We start from the raw sequence: 10,432 nt of genomic DNA on the forward strand, positions 1-10,432 counted from the left end.
GAAACTGGAGCCTATTATACAGAGTGAAGTAAGCCAGAAGGAAAAACACCAATACAGTATACTAATGCATATATATGGAATTTAGAAAGATGATAACAATAACCCTGTGTACGAGACAGCAAAAGAGACACTGATGTATAGAACAGTCTTATGGACTTTGTGGGAGAGGGAGAGGGTGGGAAGATTTGGGAGAATGGCATTGAAACATGTAAAATATCCTGTAAGAAATGAGATGCCAGTCCAGGTTTGATGCACGATACTGGATGCTTGTGGCTAGTGCACTGGGACGACCCAGAGGGATGGTATGGGGAGGGAGGAGGGAGGAGGGTTCAGGATGGGGAACACATGTATACCTGTAGTGGATTCATTTTGATATTTGGCAAAACTAATACAATTATGTAAAGTTTAAAAATAAAATAAAATTAAAAAAAAAAAAAAAGAAAGTGGACTTAGGGCCCTTCCCCCCAGCCCATGACCCGCCTCCGGCCCCCGCCCTCCAAGTCCAACCTCCTATCTGTTTAATAAGAAGGCGCCTGTGTCTGGCAGAGCTGGTGTGAGACGAAGAGTCAATCCTTCCCAGCCACCGGGATAATCAAGAGTTTGGCGGGACCTTCAAGCACACACCGAAATAGTGAGGAGCCAGATGAAAAGCACAGAGTCTGGCGCTGAAATGGATTAATAAGGAACTTAGTGATTTGGCCCGTGACCCTCCAGCACAATGTTCTGCAGGTCCAGTTGGGGATGATATGTTTCATTGGCAAGCCACAATTATGGGACCTAATGACAGCCCTTATCAAGGCGGTGTATTCTTTTTGACAATTCATTTTCCTACAGACTACCCCTTCAAACTACCTAAGGTTGCATTTACAACAAGAATTTATCATCCAAATTAACAGTAATGACAGCATTTGTCTCGATATTCTAAGATCACAGTGGTCTCCTGCTTTAATTATTTCTAAAGTTCTTTTATCCATTTGTTCACTGCTATGTGATCCAATCCCAGATGACCCCCTAGTACCAGAGATTGCACGGATGTATAAAACAGACAGAGATAAGTACAACAGAGTATCTCGGGAATGGACTCAGAAGTATGCCATGTGATGCTTAAAGTCAGACTAACCTGCATTATAGCTGGAATAAAATTTAAATTACTGTTTTTTTTTTTTCTTATCTGGCTGCTCCCCTATCAGACCTCATCTTTTTTAATTTTATTTTTTGTTTACCTCCCTCCATTCATTCACATGCTCATCTGAGAAGACTTAAGTTCTTCCAGCTTTGGACAATAACTGCTTTTAGAAACTGTAAAGTAGTTACAAGAGAACAGTTGCCCAAGATTCAAAATTTAAAAAAAAAAAAAAATGGAGCATGTGTATTATGTGGCCAATGTCTTCACTCTAACTTGCTTATGAGACTAAAACCATTCCTCACTGCTCTAACATGCTGAAGAATCATCTGAGAGGGATGGAGATGGATGCTGAGTTGTCACATCAAAGGAAGCAGCATTATTCTAACAGCGTCCATTCTTTTTTAAGCCTTCCACTGTTAGAGATTTGAGGTTACATGATATACTTTATGCTCATAACTGATATGGCTGGAGAATTGGTATTGAATTTATAGCATTAGCAGAACAGAAAATGTGATGTATTTTATGCATGTCAATAAAGGAATGACCTGTTCTTGTTCTACAGAGAATGGAAATTGGAAGTCAAACACCCTTTGTATTCCAAAATAGGGTCTCAAAACATTTTGTAATTTTCCTTTAAATTGTTAGGAGGCTTGGAGCTATTAGTTAATCTATCTTCCAATACACTGTTTAATATAGCACGGAATAAATGATGCAAGTTGTCAATGGATGAATGACCAACTAATAGCTCTGCTAGTAATTGATTTATTTTTCTTCATTAAAGTTGCATAAACCAAAAAACAAAACAATAAAGAAAGAAAGAAAGTGGACGTAGGAGGGGCAGACCATGTGTGCTGGTATAGAGGCTGAAAGTCAAAGAAGATAAGCTTGAGATTGCAACTATGTTTTTGCAGCATGACCTCAGTATCATAGTCTAAGTAGTGGAAGATGCATGTGGCAGAATGCAAGCTTAGTAGATCGGCATGCCTACTCTGGAACAGAGGTTCAGTAGGAGTTAAATGCATGCACTTGAGCGTCGTTTCAGGAGTGACGGTATATGTGTTTCAGAGTGAAGATAAATAGGTGCAGCAAAAGTGCTCTAAAATGTTGGGAAATACTTGTAAGAAGGCAGGTTCAGAGTGGAAGCTCAGTATTTGTGTGACTAATGTTATAGACTTAGACTTAAATTGAAGAAAGTAGAGAAGACCACTAGATGATTCAGTTCAGTTCAGTCGCTTAGTTGTGTCCGACTCTTTGTGACCCCATGAATCGCAGTATGCCAGGCCTTCCTGTCCATCACAAACTCCCGGAGTTCACTCAGACTTATGTCTATCGAGTCAGTGATGCCATTCAGCCATCTCATCATCTGTCGTCCCCTTCTCCTCCTGCCCCCAATCCCTCCCAGCATCAGAGTCTTTTCCAATGAGTCAGCTCTTCACATGAGGTGGCCAAAGTACTGGAGTTTCAGCTTCAGCATCATTCCCTCCAAAGAAATCCCAGGGCTGATCTCACTCAGAATGGATTGGTTGGATCTCCTTGTAGTCCAAGGGATTTTCAAGAGTCTTCTCCAACACCAGAGTTCAAAAGCATCCATTCTTTGGTGCTCAGCCTTCTTCACAGTCCAAGTCTCACATCCATACATGACTACTGGAAAAAGCATAGCCTTGACTAGATGGACCTTTGTTGGCAAAGTAATATCTCTGCTTTTGAATATGCTATCAAGTTTGGTCATAACTTTCCTTCCAAGGAGTAAGCATCTTTTAATTTCATGGCTGCAATCACCCTCTGCAGTGATTTTGGAGCCCCCCCCCCCCCCCCCAAATAAAGTCTGACACTCTTTCCATAGTTTCCCCATCTATTTCCCATGAAGTGATGGGACTGGAGGCCATGATCTTTTTTTTTTTTTTTTTTTTTCTTTGAATGTTGAGCTTTAAGCAAACTTTTTCACTCTCTACTTATGATTCAGGTATGACCTAAATCAGATCCCTTATGATTATATAGTGGACATGACAAAAGATTTAAGGGAATAGATTTGATAGAGTGCCTGAAGAACTACAGATGGAGGTTCATGAAATTGTACAGGAGGCAGTGACCAAGAACATCCCCAAGAAAAGTAATGCCAAAAGGCGAAATGGTTGTCTGAGGAGGCCTTACAAATAGTTAAGTAAAGAAGAGAAGCAAAAGGCAAAGGAGAAAAGGGAAGATATACCCATATGACTGCAGATTACCAAAGAATAGCAAGGAGAGATAAAAAAAGCCTTCCTCAGTGATCAATGCAAAGAAATAGAGGAAAACAATAGTTGGGAAAGACTAGCGATCTCTTCAAGGAAATTAGCGATACCAAGGGAATATTTCATGCCAAGATGGACACAATAAAGGACAGAAATTGTATGGACCTAAAAGAAGCAGAAGATATTAAGAAGAGGTAGCGAGAATCTATACAGAAAAGATTGAAGAACTATACAGAAAAAATCTTCATGATCCAGATAATCATGATGATGTGATCACTCACCTAGAGCCAGACATCCTGAAACATAAAGTCAAGTCAGCCTTAGGAAGCATCAATACAAACAAAGCTCGTGGAGATATGGAAACCCAGTTGAGCGATTTCAAATCCTAAAAGATAGTTCTGTGAAATTGCTGAATTCAATGTGCCAGCAAATTTGGAAAATTCAGCAGTGGCAACAAGACTGGAAAAGGTCAGTTGTTCCCGTATATGTATTTTAGAGCTTGTTCTCTGTAGTGGTGAAATGTTTCCCACAAAGTGTTAGACAGGACTGAAGCAAACGAGTGCAAAATGTTGTAAGTTTTTTTTGTTTGTTTTGTTTTCACGTGTGGCAGCTTTTCTCCAGTGAGAGTTAATTGTGAAAGTGGAGCAGGTGCTTGGCTTTCAAGGACCCTGGTGGTGCCAAGTGTACAGGGTTCAGGGACACAGAACTGACTAGACCACAGGAGTTATGACCCTATCAGAGTCTTTTTTTGAGCTTCTTGTAGATGGCGATCAGAAGGCCTCTTTTGCCAGTCTTTCTCCCTAGTTCCACCCATTGAGGCACTTAGAAGGCTTCGTTGCCTGGAATCCTTCCCTGTTGTTCAATGTGTCAGCACATAGAGATACCTCCCTGGCTGGGGTCCTACTCTGTAGATCAGTGCATCAGGCACTTAAAGAAGCATCGTGAGTAGGGTTCGACTCTAGTTTTGTGCATCAGGCACTTAAAGGAGCACCTGGGTGGTGTCCTGCTCTGTATTTCAGTGTGTTCAGCATTTGATGGGTCAGCCTCACTATTGTAGTAACTGCTGATGCTATCATGTGGAGAGAGAGAGGCTATGGTGATTGCTCCACCCGCATACATGTGACTCAGTGATATCGCCTTGCTTCCTTGGCTGCCTGGCTTTCCTCCACAGGCGTATCCTAGCACAGTTTCCTCCCTCACAGCCCCTCTCTCCATCTCGCCACAGTAAACAGCAGCCTTCGCCCAGGAATCGCTCCAGAATCCCTCAATTGCAGCTCCCAGCCACTGTGCCTTTCAGGAGACACATATCCTTGGCTGGGGTATGTACAGCTGTAGCAAGGACTCGCTGATTCTCATTACATCTAGTTATCCACAGATCAGTTGTCTCACTCTCAGCTTTAAATGTTTATTCTATGATTCAGACAAGCCCCCCAATATGGGATTAGACCCCTCCTTCACCCACTCAGGGCTGATTCAGTCCTAATAAGACTCATGATTTTCCCCCCAGTTCTTTCATCCTACTGAGTTTTGCGTGGTTCTATATATTCTTTTCCACTGGTCAGGCACTCCTGTCTGCTTTCAGCTGATGTTTTGATTACTTGTCTGTGTCTGAAGGTGTATGCCTGATGTATCCACAGAGAGATGTATTCCACATCTACCTACAGCTCCACCATCTTGTTCTCTCATCTCAAGATAGTTTTAGAGCACAGAATCCACAGTGGCAGTAGGTGTGCTATAAAATGTGAGTTCAGACATACACCTGAGGGCAAGCTTAGTGATTTTAGCACAGCTGATCTAAAGCATTGATTTACTATTGGCCAGACACATGGCTCAAATATTATGAAAATTATTTATGGTGTGCCAATTCTAGAGCACAAGATCAGTCGTTGTGTAACATTTGCTGTAGAATGCAAGTTCAGTTGTGGAAAGAGGTATGCTCCACAATGCAACTGAGACGTTTTAGTCATCTTGTGGTAGAGTACATGCTCAGTAATGGTAGGAACTGTGCTCTAGTGTTCATTCAGTAGTGGCTGGAGGCATGTTGCCATTGCCAATGGGATAGCTTCAGACAGCCTGTTCTAAAATGCAAGCACACTAGTGGCAGAATGTATGCTCCAGATTGCAAGCTAAGTAGTTTCAGTACTTCTATGCTAGAGCTCAGACACAGTAGTGATGTATGCAGGCTGCAAACTGCCATCCTACTATTTGTGTCATGTCCGCTCTGGAATACAGTCTTAGTACTGGTGGGGAGAATCCTCAAAAGTACAATCTCACGAGAAAAAGAACAAGTTCTCTAAAGCAAAGATTCAGTATTCGAACCATACTTGCTCTAGATCATGGTTCTGTATTACCAGGGGTGTGTCTAAAGTGTGCTTCAATGTTGAGATGCATGCTGAAGAGCTAAGTTCAGCAGATGAAGCATGCCTGCATTACATGTGCTTCAGAGTGTTGTCTCAGGAGTTGCAGTACACTTGCTTAAGAGTGCACACTCAGTAAGTGAGGGACATATTCTCTTGAACGCTGGGTTTTTATTTTTGGATGCATATCCAGAGATCAAACTGAGAAAATGTGATATGCCTGTTCTGCCACACAAGCTCAGTAGTGGGAAGATAAGTCCTCAACAGTGCAAGCACATGGGTTGTGGCATATGTGTGTTGTGACACATGATCAATTGAGGCAGGAAATATGAAGTATACACCAAGTCTCTAGTTGTGGAAGATCATCCATAGATGTAGCTGTGGAACACAGGTGCACTACTCACAACTTATACAGTCTAGAGTGCTGGATGGCTAGCAGCATAATGGCTGATATAAAATGCCACTGGAGTGATGGTTGCACACACCTTCTAGAGCAATACTTCAGGGAAGTGACTTTAATGCTTCAGAATTCAAAGTCACTAGTGGTGACACAGTTGATCTAGAATGACGGTTCACTCGTGGGTAGGATATGTGTTTTATAATGCAACCTCCACTTTCCTGGAATAGGTCCTCCAGAGTGCAAATTCAGTAGCTGGGACACATGCTCTAGAGTACAGGAAGAAGAGTTTGGGGAAATATGCAACAGCGGGCAAGCCAAGTCATTGGCAAATTTCAGCTGCAGAGTGTGGGATCACTACTTTAAGCTCACAGGCCATGGGGCAAGATTAGTAGTAGTGGAACTCATGGTCTATAAGGCAGGCTCAGCAGTGATTAAATAGTGTAACAGGGTGCAAAATCAGTAGCTGAACCGCTTACAAGTGGCAAGACACATGCTTCAGAGTGCAAAATTAGTATTGGCCACACACATGCTCTAGGCCACATGCTCACTAGCTGTGCCATGCCTGCTTAGTGTAAGGACTCAGAAGTCACAGGTGTGCTATAGTACTAGGATTGATACTGCCGGGATGCATGATTCAGTGTGCAGGTGTGTAGCTCAGGCATTCTTACTCTACAGCATAGTCTCTGTAGTGTCAGAACATTGGCTCTTGAAGGCACACACAGTCATGATGGGAGATATGTTCCTGAGTAAACCGCAGTAGTGCAAAACCCATGATAAAATGTGTGCACTCTGTAGTCATGAGAGCTGTACTCCCAATTGCAAGTTCAGTTACTGTGGAATGTGTGAAACTAGAGCATGTTCTCTGCAGAGCCCGGATGCCTGCCCTTGAACTCATGCTCAGTAGAGGTGTACCATGTCCTCCAGTGTTCAAACTCACTATGTCCATAGGAGTGCTGGCTCAGGTGTGTCCAGAAGTAAACAAACATCAGAGTGCAAGTTCAGTAATTGTTTAGGCACACCTGAACTACAGCGCAGGTTGAGTAGTGGCCTGACTTACCTATAAAGCAACAAGCTAATTATTGTGATTTTTATTGTTTAGAGTGAATATTCAGCAGGCAATGAACTCTTGTTCTGGAAGGCAATTTCAGTAGTGCAGGGATGCAGAATCCAGAGTGTAATATACCAAAAGTGTATGTGTACTTCCAACAGGCATGTTTTAGGGACAGGCTCAGTAGTGGCAGGCCATATTCTCAATAACCCGGGTTCAGGAGTGATGGGATGTATGCTCTACTGTGCAGTCTCAGTGACAGCAAGGCACTTGTTCTAAATTTTGTCAATAATCTCAATAGTGGCAGAAAGGGTAATCCAGATTAGAAACTAAGTAGTTCTAGCGTGCGTCCTCTGATGGTGGTCTCAGTATTGACAAGCGCATATTCCAGAGTGCAAAAGTCATGTTTGTAGCATGTGTGCTTTGAAATCGGAGAAGGAAATCGCAACCCAGTCCAATATTCTTGCCTGGAGAATTCCATGGACAGAGGAACCTGCTGGGCTGCTCTCCATAGGTTCGCACGGAGTCGGACAAGACTAAAGCGACTTAGCATGCATACATGCGTTGGAGAAGGAAGTGGCAACCCCCTCCAGTATTCTCGTCTGGAGAATCCCAGGGATACGGAAGCCTGGTGGGCTGCTGTCTATGTGGTCACACAGAGTCGGACACTACTGAAGTGACTTGGCGGCAGCAGCAGCAGTGGTTTGAAATCAGGGGTCAGTAGTTGTGAAAAGCTTCTTGCATTTTCAGTTGTTACGGCATCCCAGGTCCAGAGTGCAGGCACACTTGGTTGTGATACTTATGCTCTAGAGTTGTAATGTATGTTCCAGAGTGCAAGCTAATTAGTATACCTGTTCTAATTCAATTCTCAGTAAAAGCAGAATGCAAAGTCCTGATTTCAACCTCAGTAGTTGCTGCATGCATAATCAGAAGTAGTGCTTCATACACTCATGAGTGCCAGATCATGAGCTGCAGCATAATTGTCACAGAGTGGGGCACAAGTAGTTGCTGGATGCATACTACAGAGGGTGAGCTCAGTAGCTTCGTTACATGCATGTTTCACACTGTGAGCTCAATAGTACTCGATGGTACTACATTGAGAGTATTCCTACTTTAGAGTACTTGCTTAACAGGGGCAGAATGCATACCTTTGAATATAAACTCGGTAGACTCGTCCTAAGGTGGCAGTGACATATGAGAAGGAGTTCAATTTTTCCCCAGTAAATACCTCAACGGATTGTCAGGATATGGAGTAACTTTCACTAAACCGTTTCTATATGCTGGCAGAGGACACCAGAAAGGCCAATCAATTTGCTCATAATGAGGGAGGAGAAGAGATAAACAAGAAAAGAGAGACAAAGGATTTAGGGATAGAGACTGATTCTAGAACCAGATACGCAACAATGGACTGGTTCTGAATTGTAACCCTGCTTATTTAAATTAGATGAAGAGCACATCGTGTGAAATGCCAGACTGGATGAAGCACAAGCTGGAATCAAAATTGCTGGGAGAAATAGCAGGTAACCTGAGATACATAGATGACAAAACCCATATAGCAGAAAGTGAAGAGGGACTAAAGAGCCTCTTGATGAAAGTGAAACAGGAGAGTGCAAAAGCCAGCTTAAAACTCAACATTCAAAAATTAAGATCATGGCTTCTGGCCCCATGATTGAGAGATTTCACTTTTCACTTTCCTGCATTGGAGACGGAAATGGCAGCCTCCAGTGTTCTTGCCTGGCGAACCCAAGGGGCAGGGGAGCCTGGTGGGCTGACGTCTATGGGGTCACACAGAGTCGGACACGACTGAAGTGACTTAGCAACAGTAGCAGCCGCAGATGGGGAAACAATGGAAAGGCTGAGAGACTTTATTGTCTTGGCTTCAAAATCACTGTAGATGGTGGCTGCAGCATAAAATTAAAAGATACTTGCTTCTTGGAAGAAAAGCTATGACCAACCTAGGCAGGATATTTAAAAACAGAGATATTACTTTGCCAACAAAAGTCTTTCTAGTCCAAGCTATAATTTGTCCAGTAGTCATATATGGATGTGAGAGTTGGACTATACAGAAAGCTGAGCCCTGAAAAATTGATGCTTTTGAAGTGTGGTGTTGGAGAAGACTCTTGAGAGTCCCTTGGACAGCAGGGAATAAAATTAGTCAGTAAGACATTCAGTCCTGAATATTTATTGGAAGCACTGATGCTAAAGCTGAATTTGGCCACCTGATGCAAATAACTGATTCTTGCAAATGACCCCAGTGTTGAGAAAGATTGAAGGCAGGAGGAGAAGCAGAAGACAGGATGAGATTGAGTCCATCACTAACTCAATGGAGATGAGTTTGAGCAAGCTATGGAAATTCGTGATGAACAGAGGAGTCTGGTGTGTCACAGTCCTTGGGGTTACAAATAGTTGGACACGACTGAGAAACTGAACTGAACTTGTGTTGGGGAGAGAGAGTCAATTCCTATGCAGATTGATAAGACGTTTGGCCTACCCAAAGAAGAGAAAAATATCTGGATTCTTGAGGAGGAGATAGGGTTCTGGAATTCTCAAGGAGGAGAATTGCTTGCTTGTTTGTTTTTCTCTATATTCATTAGTCTTAGTCACATAAAATGTTTTGTTTTGTTTTTTCTTTAAACCTTGAAATGATGATTACACAGCAAACAATTCAGTTTAAACTCTGTAATTAGAATTATATAGCAACAGTGTATCATGCTTGAGGACAGTTTCTCCTCCCTGAAAACCTTCTGACGAATCCTTATATTTTAGGAGCTATATTATGGGAGTGGGTCTGGTAGGATCTTTCTATTGTTAACTTCTAATCCTGTTATCCTAAAATATAAATTGTGGGAGTAGGTCTGGTAAAATTTTCACAAATTTCAGACATGCTTTTGATGTATTATAATAACTAAATTAAAATGTATGTAACTCCCTGGCTAACACTAGCAAGGGGGGCATTCTCTGGCCCCCTTCTGATGTCCATGTCAGAAGCTTTCTCTGTTCCTTTTCTTACTTTAATAAAACTCTGATATACAAGAACTCTTGAGTGATCAAGCCTGGTCCTTAGTCCTGAAGTTAAATCTTCTTCTCAGAGATCATGAATCCAGCACTATCCATCTTAAGCTTTTAGAGAAGGAGAAGTTTCCATACCACAGGAAACCCTCTCAGAGGTTGATTCAGTGGGCCTCTTTGGAATCTCAGAGGGTGGTATAGCCACCCCACACCACCCCAAATCCAGCACTATCCACCTTAAGCTTTTAGAGAAGGAAAAGTTTC

Source organism: Bos taurus, chromosome Y (genome assembly GCF_002263795.3).
Source record: "Bos taurus isolate L1 Dominette 01449 registration number 42190680 breed Hereford chromosome Y, ARS-UCD2.0, whole genome shotgun sequence".
In the NCBI taxonomy this organism is placed as follows: Eukaryota; Metazoa; Chordata; class Mammalia; order Artiodactyla; family Bovidae; genus Bos; species Bos taurus.